Raw genomic sequence first — 14,430 nt, 5'->3', positions numbered from 1 at the left:
CACAGGGCTATTGTTATAATTGCTTAGCCCTCACGCATACAACGGGTGAATGCGACTCCCGAGGGTCGTGCAAAATGTGCGGTCTGGCGCATCACACCCTCCTGCACAACGGACCGAAAAGTCAACGTGGTCAAGGAAAGGTCCCAACACAGCAAGCATCCCGGAAGCCGAAACCCAGGCCGAAAAAGAAAAATGAAGAGAGAAAGTCCTCCTGCGCCTGTAGGGCACAAAAGGCGCACCCTGCGACCAAACCCGCAGCAATCCCAAAACCAAAACGGACGGTCAAGCGCACGATCGCGCGCACCCCAGATGGCCTGCAAACGGCGCAAGGCCAACGGCGCAATACCAGTCGCGCTTTGGATACCACCATCCGCGCCTTGCAGGAGCTGCAGAAGGTGCTTACAAGCACCTCCCTGCAGGGCGGGCAGGATGCCTAAGCCGCCGTCACAAATATTTAGACGGCGTCAAATATACGTATGCGCAGCCGTGCGCGGCGAAGTGGAAGACACCAACGAGCGACCACTGCCATCGTCGTCAACGGTATTGGGTCAAAACAGTCAAGCATTATTACTCGGCAACCGCGGACGCGCTTCTTTTTTGCATATGTACATTCATTTTAACTATCTACCTTTATATATATTTTATATACGTAGCTTATTGAAGTCAAGAGTTAAGTTTAAATACATTTGGGTTGAAGTTTGCATGAATTTAAGCAACCATTAATAAATTGAAAAAAAGGTGAATTTTATAACGTTTTATGAAAAAAACATTACTCTTTTATTTTCGGGTTTGAGTGTAGCGAAGAGAGACCCAAGTTTGTTCATGCACCAACAAATAATGTGCAAAACTCTGCGTTCACGTCCACTCAATTTCAACCATCTTTGTGTGCGCAGCCACCCTCTGGTCTGCATAATGGGGCATATGCTAATTAGACCCCTTGGGTTGGGATGGCTCAATCAATGCCATATACAAATTCTAGCTCAGTGTTGTTGCCCTCGCATGTAGCCGCGAGACAAGCTATAACTAAAGATTTGCCCTCCTTCTCAGGTAGGCCAGAGGAATGGCCGTTATTCATAACAAACTATGTCCAATCTACGGAGCGCTGTGGATTTTCTGACCAAGAAAATGTTATTAGGTTACAGAAATGTTTGAAAGACGCTGCACTAGAGTCAGTCCGGAGGAAATTGATGATGCCAGCTACAGTTAATTTGGCTATTGAGACTCTGCCTATGCTTTTCGGTCGGCCAGACGTTATCCACGTAACACTCCAACGCAAGCTACGAGAAGTTTCACCCGTAAAATTGGATCGATTGGAAACATTAATTGAGCTTGCACTCGCTGTGCAAAATTATAGGGCGACAATGCAAGCTATGGATCTCGACGGATATCTGAACGATCCAATGCTACTTAATGACCTTTTGAACAAATTACCGGGTGAAATGAAGCTGGAATGGGGTAGACGTCGGCTAGGTCTTCCACGAGTCGATATCATAATATTTGACGAATGGCTCTTCGGGCTGGCATCTTGCGCCAGTCAAGTTACCCCTGTTAACAGCGCGCTATCAGAGGTAAAGTTAGGAAACAAAGGGCGTCGGGAAAGACTACTAGTCCATGATACCTGTTCAAACCCTGTCAACAAAACGCAGGCATCGCCCAAGACCCCTTGTCCAAAGTGCACAGGTGCACACGATCTTGCTGAGTGCAGTGACTTCAAAACAATTAGTAGGCAATTACGCTGGCAGTTGGTTAAGGAAAAACGACTCTGTGTACGATGCTTTAAGAATCACCTAGTTCGACGATGCAATTTTAATAAGATGTGCGGCGTCGATGGGTGCCGTTTACCCCATAACCCGCTGCTGCACGGACAACGATTACAACAACAAACTGCCACAAATACTAATGCTAAAGCTGAAGCCGACGACTCCGTCGTGTGCCTTCATCGCAAGCAACATGATAGAGCTCTCTTTAGGTATATTCCCGTAGTTTTGCATGCCAACGGCGAAGCTCTGGAGACAGTCGCACTCATCGATGAAGGCGCATCTTGCACTTTGGTAGACGATAGATTGGCTCGCGAACTTAAACTTAATGGCCCTAGTCGGGAGCTGTGTCTCAAATGGACTGGAAATATTACCCAGCAAGAAAACAACTCTCGAATCGTATCATTCGAAATATCAGCACGAGGCAACGAAGGCGCTAAATATAAGATGCACGGCGTACGCACTATCGCAAATTTGGATTTGCCGCAGCAGTCTTTACAGGCTAATGATATTCAAGGTCGCGATCACTTCAAGGAACTACCTATCTTACCCTATGACTCTTACAAGGCTGGTCTTCTTATTGGGCTGGACCACCTTAAATTATGCGTACCTTTGGAGATTCGTCAAAGTCAAAATGATGGCCTCGTAGCAGCACGTTGTCGACTTGGTTGGTCAATATACGGTCGTGACGCGAACGATAGTCCGCACAAAGAAAATTTACTTCATATATGTGAGTGCTCTAACGATACACACCTTGATAACCTGATGCGGTCATTCTTTTCGATTGAATCGGTTGGCGGTACATCCAAGATTATAAGAGGTGGTAAACGGGGCTTTTGTGGAAATATGATAGCATTAACTTACCGCAATCATACAATATGGCGTACAAACGTTTGGAGTGCCTGGGGCGGAAAATGGCCAAAGATCCGGATCTTGAAAACTTCATCAGAAATCGTATCAGCGACTATCTCAACAAGGGTTACGTACGAAAGCTAACAGAAAGTGAGATTTCCAAAGGGGGAAAGGCATGGTATATTCCCATCTTTACAGTTATGCATATCAACAAGGGTAAAAGGAGGTTGGTATGGGATGCAGCCGCCAAGGTTGAAGGTACCGCTTTGAAAGACGTGCTTCTTAAGGGTCCCGACCTCATGAGGAACTTGGTAGGGGTTTTACTCCGATTTCGTGAGAAAGCAGTAGCAATATGCGGTGATATTCGTGAAATGTTCCACCAGGTTCGAGTTATTAAAGACGACCAAGTAGCACAACAGTTCCTCTGGAGGCATGGGGACCGCAGTCGGGATACAGAAGTCTTCGCTATGGTCGTCATGACGTTCGGCGCATTTTGTTCACCCTCCCTAGCAAACAATATTAAAAACCGAAACGCAGATAGATTTAATGAACAGTTTCCATTAGCAGCATCAGCCATTGTGCAAAACACTTTCGTCGATGACTGGCTGCAGAGTATCGATACGGAAGATGACATGATAAAGCTGGCAAAGGATGTGCGACACATACACAGTGAAGGAGGCTTTGAGATGCGTCATTGGCTATCTAATTCAAAGCGAGTTCTACTCGCCATGGCAGGTGAGCCTGAGTTAAGCGACAAGTGTCTTGAGGAGTCCGGAGATGGGGTGGAAAAGGTGCTCGGCATGTGGTGGCGACCACAAACCGATGTGCTTATCTTTGTGCAGACGTTTAAAAAACAGTTTTTTGACGAATCAAGAACACCAACCAAGAGGGAGATCCTTCGAGCGGTTATGACAATCTTTGACCCATTGGGCTTGCTCGGATTTTTCGTAATCAAGGCCAAAATAATACTACAGGATGTTTGGAGATCAGGAGTCACTTGGGATGAAACCATACACGAAAAGAAACGCATCGCTTGGTGGCAGTGGGTACTGAAACTCCAATATATCAACAATATTAGCATTCCAAGGTTTTACTACTTAAGCCGCTCCGAAAAACTCGAACTCCATGTTTTTGTTGATGCAAGCATTCTCGCTTATGCAGCGGTAGCTTACCTACGAGCATGAGTTAATGGTGAGTTCCGCTGCAGCTTCGTGATGTCTAAAACTCGAGTAGCTCCCCTGAAACCAATATCAGTACCGCGGTTGGAGTTGATGGCAGCCATTTTGGGATTGCGCCTTGCGAGGTTTGTGCAAAGCGAGCTTTCTGTTGGTATTACGCGTAGAGTTTTCTGGTCCGACTCAAAAGATGTACTTTATTGGATACGATCGGATGCCCAAAAATTTAATCAATTCGTAGCGGTACGTATTGGAGAAATATTGCAGGAGTCGCAGGTAAACGAATGGCGGTGGGTTTCTTCTAAACAAAACGTCGCTGACGATGGCACCAAATGGGACGATAATGTAGTGTTGGATAATAATGCCCGATGGTTTACAGGGCCGGACTTCCTTCGATATCCTTCACATAATTGGCCGCATTCAGAGTTCATCGAGAATATTGAGGAGGGGCCTGAAACCGTCCATCATGTGAGCGATGAAAAAGGGGAACTTGACAGCTGCATACCAAACCCTGCGCGGTTCAGCAAATGGGAAAGACTTCGGGCAGCTCTGATGGGGGTCTTGCGTTTTCTTCGCTCTATCGTGAAATGGGAACCTAAAAATCCAATAGTTGCGAGGCTGCTACGTGAAAAGACTTGTCATTATGCCGAGCTGCTACTTTTCCGCGTGTGCCAGTCGGAATGCTTTGCAGATGAGCTGAAGCAGCTAAAAACATCCGATGCTCGGGTAAGTCGTAAGAGCAAAATATTTAAATTTTCACCATACATAGATGGTAACGGGCTCCTAAGAGTGAAAGGTAGGATAGACGCAGCTGATGCAGTACCAACAGACGTGAAAAGGCCCATTATACTTACGCGGGATCATCGAATTGTGTACCTGGTAACCGATTTTTATCACCGAAAATATCACCACCAACATAATGAAATCGTGGTCAACGAAATGAGGCAGAGGTTTTGCATCTCTGGACTCAGAGCACTCGTCAGAGCCGTTGCAAAAGGGTGCCAAATTTGTCGTATACGTAGAGCAGTGCCATCTGCACCAGAAATGGGTCCACTTCCCATGGAGCGTGTCGCCGCGTTTACACGCCCATTTACATACACAGGCGTGGACTACTTCGGGCCTTTTGATGTTGTTATTGGTAAGCGGCACGAAAAACGTTGGGGCGTGCTCTTCACCTGTATGACCGTGCGAGCCGTTCATATTGAGGTGTCTTCGTCACTATCCACCGATTCATTTCTTTTGGTTCTGCGACAGTTTATATGCAAACGTGGTGTTCCGAGGCGTATAACATCGGACAACGGCACGAACTTTAGAGGCGCTAGTCGAGTTCTAGCTCAGGAAGTAGAGAAGATATCGCGTGACCAGGTAGAACAAAGGTATCCTGATATAGAGTGGGTTTTCATACTACCGTCTGCACCCCACATGGGTGGTGCATGGGAGCGCATGGTGCGCACAATAAAATCGGTTCTTATGAGCATCCTACCTGACAACTGCGTTCGTGAAGAGGTCCTGCGAGCGGCACTAGCTGAGGCAGAAAGCACAATTAATATGAGGCCCCTAACCTACATACCGATTGAATCACCGGATAGCGAAGCGTTGACGCCAAACCATTTTCTGCTCGGTTCTTCTAGTGGCATCCGTGAGAAAGGTAATTGTGAAGTTGACTCTTCCAGGGTGAGCAAAAACTTTCGAATCTCTGGACAAATAGCAGACCGATTTTGGAAACGATGGCTCCGAGAGTATTTGCCATGTTTAACAAGACGCACGAAATGGTTTGAAACCCATAAAACTATTCAACCAGAAGATATCGTCGTGATTGTGGACGAAAACGCGAAGCGTAACACTTGGACTAGAGGTCGTGTACTTGACGTGATACGCGGTAGTGATGGTAAAATCAGGAGTGCGGTGGTGAAAACATCTAGCGGCTTGATGACTCGGCCGGTGGTGAAGCTCGCGCGACTGGATATCAATGAAGCAAACCCCGTTGCGGAGCAATAAGTTTGCGAGGAGGGGTGTTAGGTCGCTGCATAAAGCAATGAAACGTTTGTATTCATGAAACACTTGTGCTTGATGGGTGCGATTATCTGCCTTTGCTAAATGTCATTTACATCTACAGCTATTGGCGCTCTTGCTCTCTTTAATATTTCTTTTACTTTTGAGACGTTGACGGAGAAGGCAGCATAACCCTACTAGCTCAGGCACAAGTGTAAGTACATAGCACGCGGTAAATTAGTATACATATGTTGATTAATGTAAAAAAGTTTGTATAGATTTTAGCGCTACTTTATGAATAAATGCTCAAAATACGTGTACAAAACATAGCTGTTCGATATATTTTACTTCTGCAGTCAACAGCCTTATTTCCAATTGCTAATGGAAATAAAGCCAGTATGGCCTTATTGCCATTTTCAAAACATGGTTGTGGTAATTTTATTAGGCTGTACCTAAAAACGCGCAAAAGAGTGCGTACCGTGGCACGTTGCCACGGTTCAGGCAACCACCCGAACTTGGCATGGCGTAGCCCAGGGTTATTTAAATAAGGGCGGCCAAAGGCCGCCAACTCGGAAAGGTGTTCTGCACATAAAACAAACAAATACCAGGCGTTCTGCGCAGAATTACTGTTAATTTTCCCAAAATTAAGTTTTTGTATACCAGGAACAGGCCAGTTGGTATTGCATTGATGGGACTAAGGATATTATATATAATTTTAAATGAAAGCTTAAATTATTTACCATCTACCAAACTATATTTTCATATACTTAATACAGCAATTAAATTTAAAAAAAATTTAGTTTTTAAAAATTTTGATATGTTTTTTAAAAAATTATATTATTTCAGGAAATTCTTTGCAGTTATATACTTAATATATACATCAAATGAAAGGTATTGGAAATACCTATCCAACGACGTTGATAATCGGTCCAATACCTTAGAAGTAATATAGATTTAAAAAAAAAGCTTATTATGAACTTTGACCTTTAATAACTTTTGTTGTTGTTGTTTGCCCAACAAAAAAAATATATCGTTATGTTTCTTTTATTAATACCTATCGATGTAAATTTTTCGTTTTTTTATATCAGCATTGTCCGTATACTGCACTTGTTCCAAAAAATATCAGTAATTATAACCATTAAAACCTTTTTTTGAACAAAATGTGTGTAAAATATTGAAAAAAAAACACTAAATATAAATAATTGTAAAACTAAGAATTTTTTTTATATAAGACCACAAAAATTTACAACATCGAAATATGTCTTACTATTAATGTCATATACTTTTGCCTAAAAAAAATACATATAATGTATAGGCGTCAATCAAAAAAAGTTAATTAAAATTTAATCCGAATGGATTAATTAAATTTTTTTATATTCACGTGATAACATTAAAACGCGAAAATTTTATAATTTTAATTTATATGTTTGTTTTGAGTGCTAAGCGACGCAAATATCTGGCGAAAACGAAAAACACGTAAAACTCCTTTTCGTCACTTAATATATTATTTATTGTATTATAAAAACAATAATACTTTCCAATACAAAATTGTTTCGGCACTCGCGTGGTGCCATCCTCAGTTGGTAGTGTCGAAACTATTTTGTATTGGAAAGTATTATTGTTTTTATAATACAATAAATAATATATTAAGTGGCGAAAAGGAGTTTTACGTGTTTTTCGTTTTCGCCAATTTTAATTTAAAAAAAAAAAATTTATTTTAAAAAATTTTTTAAAATTTTAATTTTTTTTTTTTAACAATGTAAATAACACAACTCGAAATATTTCACGCTGTTTAAAACGACTTTATAATATAATTTTTCCTACAACAAATACATCTAATATAAAAAAATTTTTTTTTTTTCATTAAAATTCAATTCAAATTAATTAAATTTTTTTATTCACGTGATAACATTAAAACACGAACATGTTTCATGATGCTATTTACAACAAATTTATAATGCACTTTTGCCTCAAACAAATACATATAATGTATAGGCGCCAATAAAATTGTTTTTATTAAAATTCAATTTAAATTAATTCATTTTTTTTTTTATATTCAAGAAAATTTTGCATGCCATTTCGAAAAAAATGTATAATGAACTTTTGCCTGAAACAAATACATATAATGTATAGGCGCCAAAAAAAAATTTTATTAAAATTCAATTCAAAGTAATTCATAATTTTTTTTAATATATTCAAGAAAGTTTTTCATGCCATTTACAAAAAATGTATAATGAATTTTTGCCTAAAACAAATACATAATATGTCAAGGCGTTATTCTAAAATAATTACAGCCAAAAACTTTAAAATTTAATTAAAACAAGTAAGGAAGGTTAAGTTCGTGTGTAACCGAACATTACATACTCAGATGAGAGCTATGGTGACAACATAAGGGAAAATAACCATGTAGGAAAATGAACCGAGGGAAACCCTGGAATGTGTAGCAAATGAAAGGCATTAAAGAGTATTTTATGAGGGAGTGGGCCATAGTTCTATAGGTGGACGCCATTTAGGGATATAGCCATAAAGGTGGATCAGGGTTGACTCTAGAATGCGTTTGTACGATATGGGTATCAAATGAAAGATGTTAATGAGTATTTTAAAAGGGAGTAATCCTTAGTTCCATAGGTGGACGCCGTTTCAAGATATCGCCACAAAGGTGGACCAGGGGTGACCCTAGAATTTGTTTGTACAATATGGGTATCAAAAGAAAGGTGTTAATGAGTATTTTAAAAGGGAGTAATCCTTAGTTCCATAGGTGGACGCCGTTTCGAGATATAGCCATAAAGGTGGACCAGGGGTGACCCTAGAATTTGTTTGTACAATATGGGTATCAAAAGAAAGGTGTTAATGATTATTTTAAAAGGGAGTAATCCTTAGTTCCATAAGTGGACGCCGTTTCGAGATATCGCCATAAAGGTGGACCAGGGGTGACCCTAGAATTTGTTTGTACAATATGGATATCAAAAGAAAGGTGTTAATGAGTATTTTAAAAGGGAGTAATCCTTAGTTCCATAGGTGGACGCCGTTTCGAGATATCGCCATAAAGGTGAAGCAGGGGTGACCCTAGAATTTGTTTGCACGATATGGGTATCAAATGAAAGGGGTTAATGAGCATTATAAAAGGGATTAGGGCTTAGTTCTATAGGTGGACTTTCGAGATATCGCCATAAAGGTGGACCAGGGGTGACTCTAGAATGAATTTGTACGATATGGGTATCAAATTAAAGGTATTGATGAGAGTTTTAAAAGGGATTGGTGTGAAGGCGTTTTCCAGATATCGACCAAAATGTGGACCAGGGTGACCCAGAACATCATCTGTTGGATACCGCTAATTTATTTATATATGTAATACCTGCCAAGATTTTAAGGGTTTTTTATTTCGCCCTGCAGAACTTTTTCATTTTCTTCTACTTAATATGGTAGGTGTCACAACCATTTTATAAAGTTTTTTCTAAAGTTATATTTCGCGTCAATAAAACAATCCAATTACCTTACCATGTTTCATCCCTCTTTTCGTATTTGGTATAGAATTATGGCATTTTTTCATTTTTCGTAATTTTCGATATCGAAAAAGTGGGCGTGGTCATAGTCGGGTTTCGTTCATTTTTCATACCAAGATAAAGTGAGTTCAAGTAAGCACGTGAACTAAGTTCATTAAAGATATGTCGATTTTTGCTCAAGTTATCGTGTTAACGGCCATGCGGAAGGACAGACGGACGACTGTGTATAAAAACTGGGCGTGGCATCAACCGATTTCGCCCATTTTCACAGAAAACAGTTAATGTCATAAAATCTATGTCCCTACCAAATTTCAAGAGGATTGGTAAATTTTTGTTCGACTTATGGCGTTAAAAGTATCCTAGACAAATTAAATGAAAAAGGTGAAGCCACGCCCATTTTGAAATTTTCTTTTATTTTTGTATTTTGTTGCACCATATTATTGCTGGAGTTGAATGTTGACATAATTTACTTATATACTGTAAAGATATTAAACTTTTTGTTAAAATTTTACTTAAAAAAAAAAATTTTTTTAAAAGTGGGCGTGGTCCTTCTCCGATTTTGCTAATTTTTATTAGGCGTACATATAGTAATAGGAGTAACGTTCCTGCCAAATTTCATCATGATATCTTCAACGACTGCCAAATTACAGCTTGCAAAAGTTTTAAATTACCTTCTTTTAAAAACGAACATTTCAAAGAAAAAATCATGAGAATCGGATAATTTTTGACAAAGTTATTGACAGTTGAAAAAATAGGTGAATAAAATACCGACTGCATTTTATGGAATTCAATTGCCGATAAGTCCGAAAAAAAAAATGTTTGAGGCAAAATCAAAAACAGGTGTTTCATTACTTTGACCAATGAACAACATATTAAAATTTCATCGAAATCAAAAATCATGTCCTGCGCGGACCGGGTGTCTTGAAATGGAATGAGCCCTACCTATTTTTATACTAAGCTGAGCAGAGCTCACAGAATATATTAACTTTGTTCGCATAACGGTAATCCGTAACGGCATAAACTAATCGAGATAGACATAGACTTCTATATATAAAATGATCTGGGCGAAAAAAGAAATTCATTTCGCCATGTCCGTCCGTCCGTCCGTCCTTAAACACGATAACTTGAGTAAATTTTGAAGTATATTGATAAAATTTGGTGTGTAGGTTCCTGGGCGCTCATCTCAGATCTCTATTTAAAATGAACGAAATCGGACTACAACCACGCCCACTTTTTCGATATCGAAAATATCGAAAAACCGAAAAAGTGCGATAATTTATTACCCAAGCCGGATAATGCGATTAAACTTGGTAAGTGCGTTGACCTTATGACGCAAAATAGAAAAATAGTAAAATCTTGAACAATGGGCGTGGCACTGCCCACTTTTAAAAGTTGGTAATTTAAAAGTTTTGCAAGCTGTAATTTGGCAGTCGTTGAAGATATCATGATGAAATTTGGCAGGAACGTTACCCCTATTACTAAATGTGTGCTAAACAAAAATTAGGAAAATCGGATGACAAATATGCCCACTTAAAAAAAATTCTTTTAAGTCAAATTTTAACAAAAAATTTAATATCTTGACAGTATAAAAGTAAATTATGTCAACATTCAATTCGACTATGACCACGCCCACTTATTCAATATCGAAAATTACGAAAAATGAAAAAAATGCAATAATTCTATACCAGATATGAAAGAGATGAAACATGGTAATTGGATTGGTTTATTGACGCAAAATATAACTTTAGAAAAAACTTTGTAAAATGGGTGTGACACCTACCATATTAACCCAATGGGAAAAGGTAATGCATGGTAATGCATAAGTTCATCTATTCTAAACCTTACGTCTTTGATGAATCTTAACACAGCCCATGTCCTAGGAAAGTAATGTGTAGCTTAACTCATGACCCATTGCAAGAAAAATGTGATATAGAAGTTACACGAAAGGACACATTCCAAATAGCGTTTTCCTTCATGTATGAAATTGTGATAATGAAATGATACATTACCCCTTGTGTAAGAAAAAATATATTGATGAAATTAAACGAAATGATACATTCCAAGAAGCATTTTCTTTCAATTGTGAAATTGTAATAATGAAGCGATCATTACCGCTTGCATTACCTTTGGTGCAAGAAAAAATGTGTTTTAGGAGTTTAAAGAAATGATACATTCAAAATTGTTCCTATATAGGATTGCGATAGGATTAAGTACCTCACTCTTCGGAAAAAATATGTTAAGCTCTGTAATAGGAAGAAATTAGAGTGGCGATGTAAGGAAATTGAACAGCTTAATAGCGTTAGGAATTCAAGTGACTGGTGGCGGCTACAAACTCACTTAAAAAGGTCCATTGTAAAGTAAGTTGTAACCTTAATATCCGTGACTTCTATCTTCATTTCAAAGAACTCCTATACCGTAATAACATTGATTCTTGCGTGCACTGGGCAATGCCCCAGCTTTCTGAACCCTCTCTTGATGCTCCTTTTGATTGCGGGAATTACAATTGGTTATGGATGGTACCAAATGCAAAAAAGCCCCTGGGCAGGATGGCGTATGTTATGAATTTTACAAGTTTGCTCCCCAATGTTTCCTCAATGAACTTCTGGCGCTCCTAAACTTTATTTATTTGAGAAAGCAGATTCCTTCTTCTTTCATTTCCTCCATCTTGATTGTCCTCTTTAAGAAAGGTGACCCTAACGCTACTACAAATTACAGAGTTCTGCCTTTGCTAGACACTATTTATAAAATCTTTTCTGGGCTTTTACTTGGTCGCATAAATGCTTGGATCGACTGTAACAGTATTTTAAGTGAGTCTCAGTCCGGTTTTCGTAGAGGCTATTCGACAATAGACAATATTTTTGTGCTTTCAAGCATTGCCCAACTCAATTTTTCACGTAATAAAAGAACTTTTGCCTTTTTTGTAGATTTCTCGTGTGCTTTTGATACAATTCCCCGCAACATGCTCTTTTATAAACTAGCCTCCTGTGGTCTTTCAATTCATATGATTGAAATTTTAATATTAGTCTACGCTAATACGTCTTGCAAAATTCTGTTTGATGGCAATCTGTCAGAGCCTTTCCCTGTTAATCACGGTGTCCGCCAAGGCTGCCTCTTAAGCCCGGTTCTATTTTCTTTGTATTTAAATGACCTAAATGACTATTTGTGCGGGGGTGTCAGGGTTAAGAACATTAGTGTGAAGGTGCTTATGTACGCAGATGATCTGGTCTTGCTTACGGAATCACCTGAACAGCTACAGGAAATGATAAACTCCCTTTACAACTATTGTAGTCCATGGGCACTAACTGTCGACTTGAGCAAGTAAAAAATCATGGTATTTAGGAAAGTGGTAGAGCCCCCGGCTCATGGAAAGGGATCTACGGTAGCGAAGTTATTGAAGTAGTTAACGAATACAAATACTTAGGTGCACTTCTTACTTGTCAACTATCTTTTAATAAACATTTGGACTCAAAGCTAGTGGATGCTAAAAACGCTATTAACGCAACGTGGCTGAGCTATATTAATAACCCTCGGAATCTTCGAGACTGCTTCTTGGTCCATTACGTTTTACGGCGCGCAGGTATGGGGGTTAACGAATTCGACCAAGTTGAGAAGAAGTTTTTCGTAAAGAAACTGATCTTCCTTCCCTCTAATACGCCAAACTACATGTTGCATCTGTATATTTACATACTCGTTGCTTTAGCCTATCAAATGACAGACTCCCGCGTATTATAGTAGAGGAGACTTCCAACCTGGGGATTTCTTGGATAAAAACTTGGAAAGAACTTGCTTACACATTTAAAGTTTTCCTATGGAAAAACATTTTCCTGTATAAACACCCTGTATACATACATTTTCCAAAAAAAGTATGCCAATTAATTGGTCACTAATTGGTCATAATTGATCAGCATGTTTCGTCAATTGGTCAGCCATAGGAACTTTTTAATTAATTTTTAAAGTTTTCTTTGTTATCGGATGTTATCGTGTTATCGGATGTTAGCACCCCATCGGTGGATTTTCGAATCGAAAAGTATGCCAAATAATTGGTCACAAATTGGTCATAATTGGTCAGCGGGTCCCACTAATTGGTCAGCGGGTCCCACTAATTGGTCAGCCATAGAAAACTTTGTTATGACCATTTAAAATTTTCCAAGGGAAAAACAATTTTCCTGTCTAGACACCCTGTATACATATATTTTCCAAACAAAATTATGCCAATTAATTGGTCACTAATTGGTCGGCAGGTTTCGTTTATTGGTCAGCCATAGGAAACTTTTAATTAATTTTTAAAGTTTTCTTTGTTATTGGATGTTGCCGTGTTATCGGATGTTAGCACCCAATCGGTGGATTTTCAAATCGAAAAGTATGCCAAATAATTGGTCACTTATTGGCCATAATTGGACAGCGGGTCCCACTAATTGGTCAGCCATAGACAATTTTTTATGGCCATTTAAAATTTTCCAAGGAAAATAAATTTTCCTGTCTAAACACCCTGTATACATAAATTTTCCAAAAAAAATTATGCCAATTAATTGGTCACTAAATGTTTATAATTGGTCAGCAGGTTTCGTTAATTGGTCAGCCATAGGAAATTTTTAATTAATTTTTAAAATTTTCTTTGTTATCGGATGTTGCCGTGTTATCGGATGTTAGCACCCCATCGGTGGATTTTCAAATCGAAAAGTATGCCAAATAATTGGTCACTAATTGGTCAGCGGGTCCGACTAATTGGCCAGCCATAGAAAATTTTTTATGGCCATTTAAATTTTCCAAGGGAAACACCATTTTCCTGTCTAAACACCCTTCATACATACATTTTCCAAAAAAAAATTATGTCAATTAATTGGTCAGCAGGTTTTCTTAATTAGTCAGCCATAGAAAATTTTTAATGGCCATTTAAAGTTTTCCAAGTGAAAAACAATTTTCCTGTCTAAACACCCTCTATACATAAATTTTCCAATAAAAAAATTATGCCAATTAATTGGTCACTAATTGGCCATAATTGGTCAGCAGGTTGCGTTAAACGGTCATCCATAGGAACTTTTTAATTAATTTTTAAAGTTTTCTTTGTTATCGGGTTATCGGATGTTACTCTGTTATCGGATGTTAGCACCCATCAGCGGATTTCCAAATCGAAAATTATGCCAAATATTT

General features: G+C 38.9%; 1 protein-coding gene across 1 annotated transcript in view; it reads left to right on the top strand.

The window, feature by feature from the left end:
* The window catches only part of Ca-alpha1D (Ca[2+]-channel protein alpha[[1]] subunit D), a 6,221,746-nt gene that overhangs the window by 5,499,524 nt on the left and 707,792 nt on the right, over positions 1–14,430 (top strand). The window lies entirely within an intron of this gene.

The sequence above is a fragment of the Eurosta solidaginis genome, chromosome X (genome assembly GCF_040869045.1).
Source record: "Eurosta solidaginis isolate ZX-2024a chromosome X, ASM4086904v1, whole genome shotgun sequence".
Lineage (NCBI taxonomy): Eukaryota > Metazoa > Arthropoda > Insecta > Diptera > Tephritidae > Eurosta > Eurosta solidaginis.
This window is presented reverse-complemented; position numbering and strand designations above follow the sequence as displayed.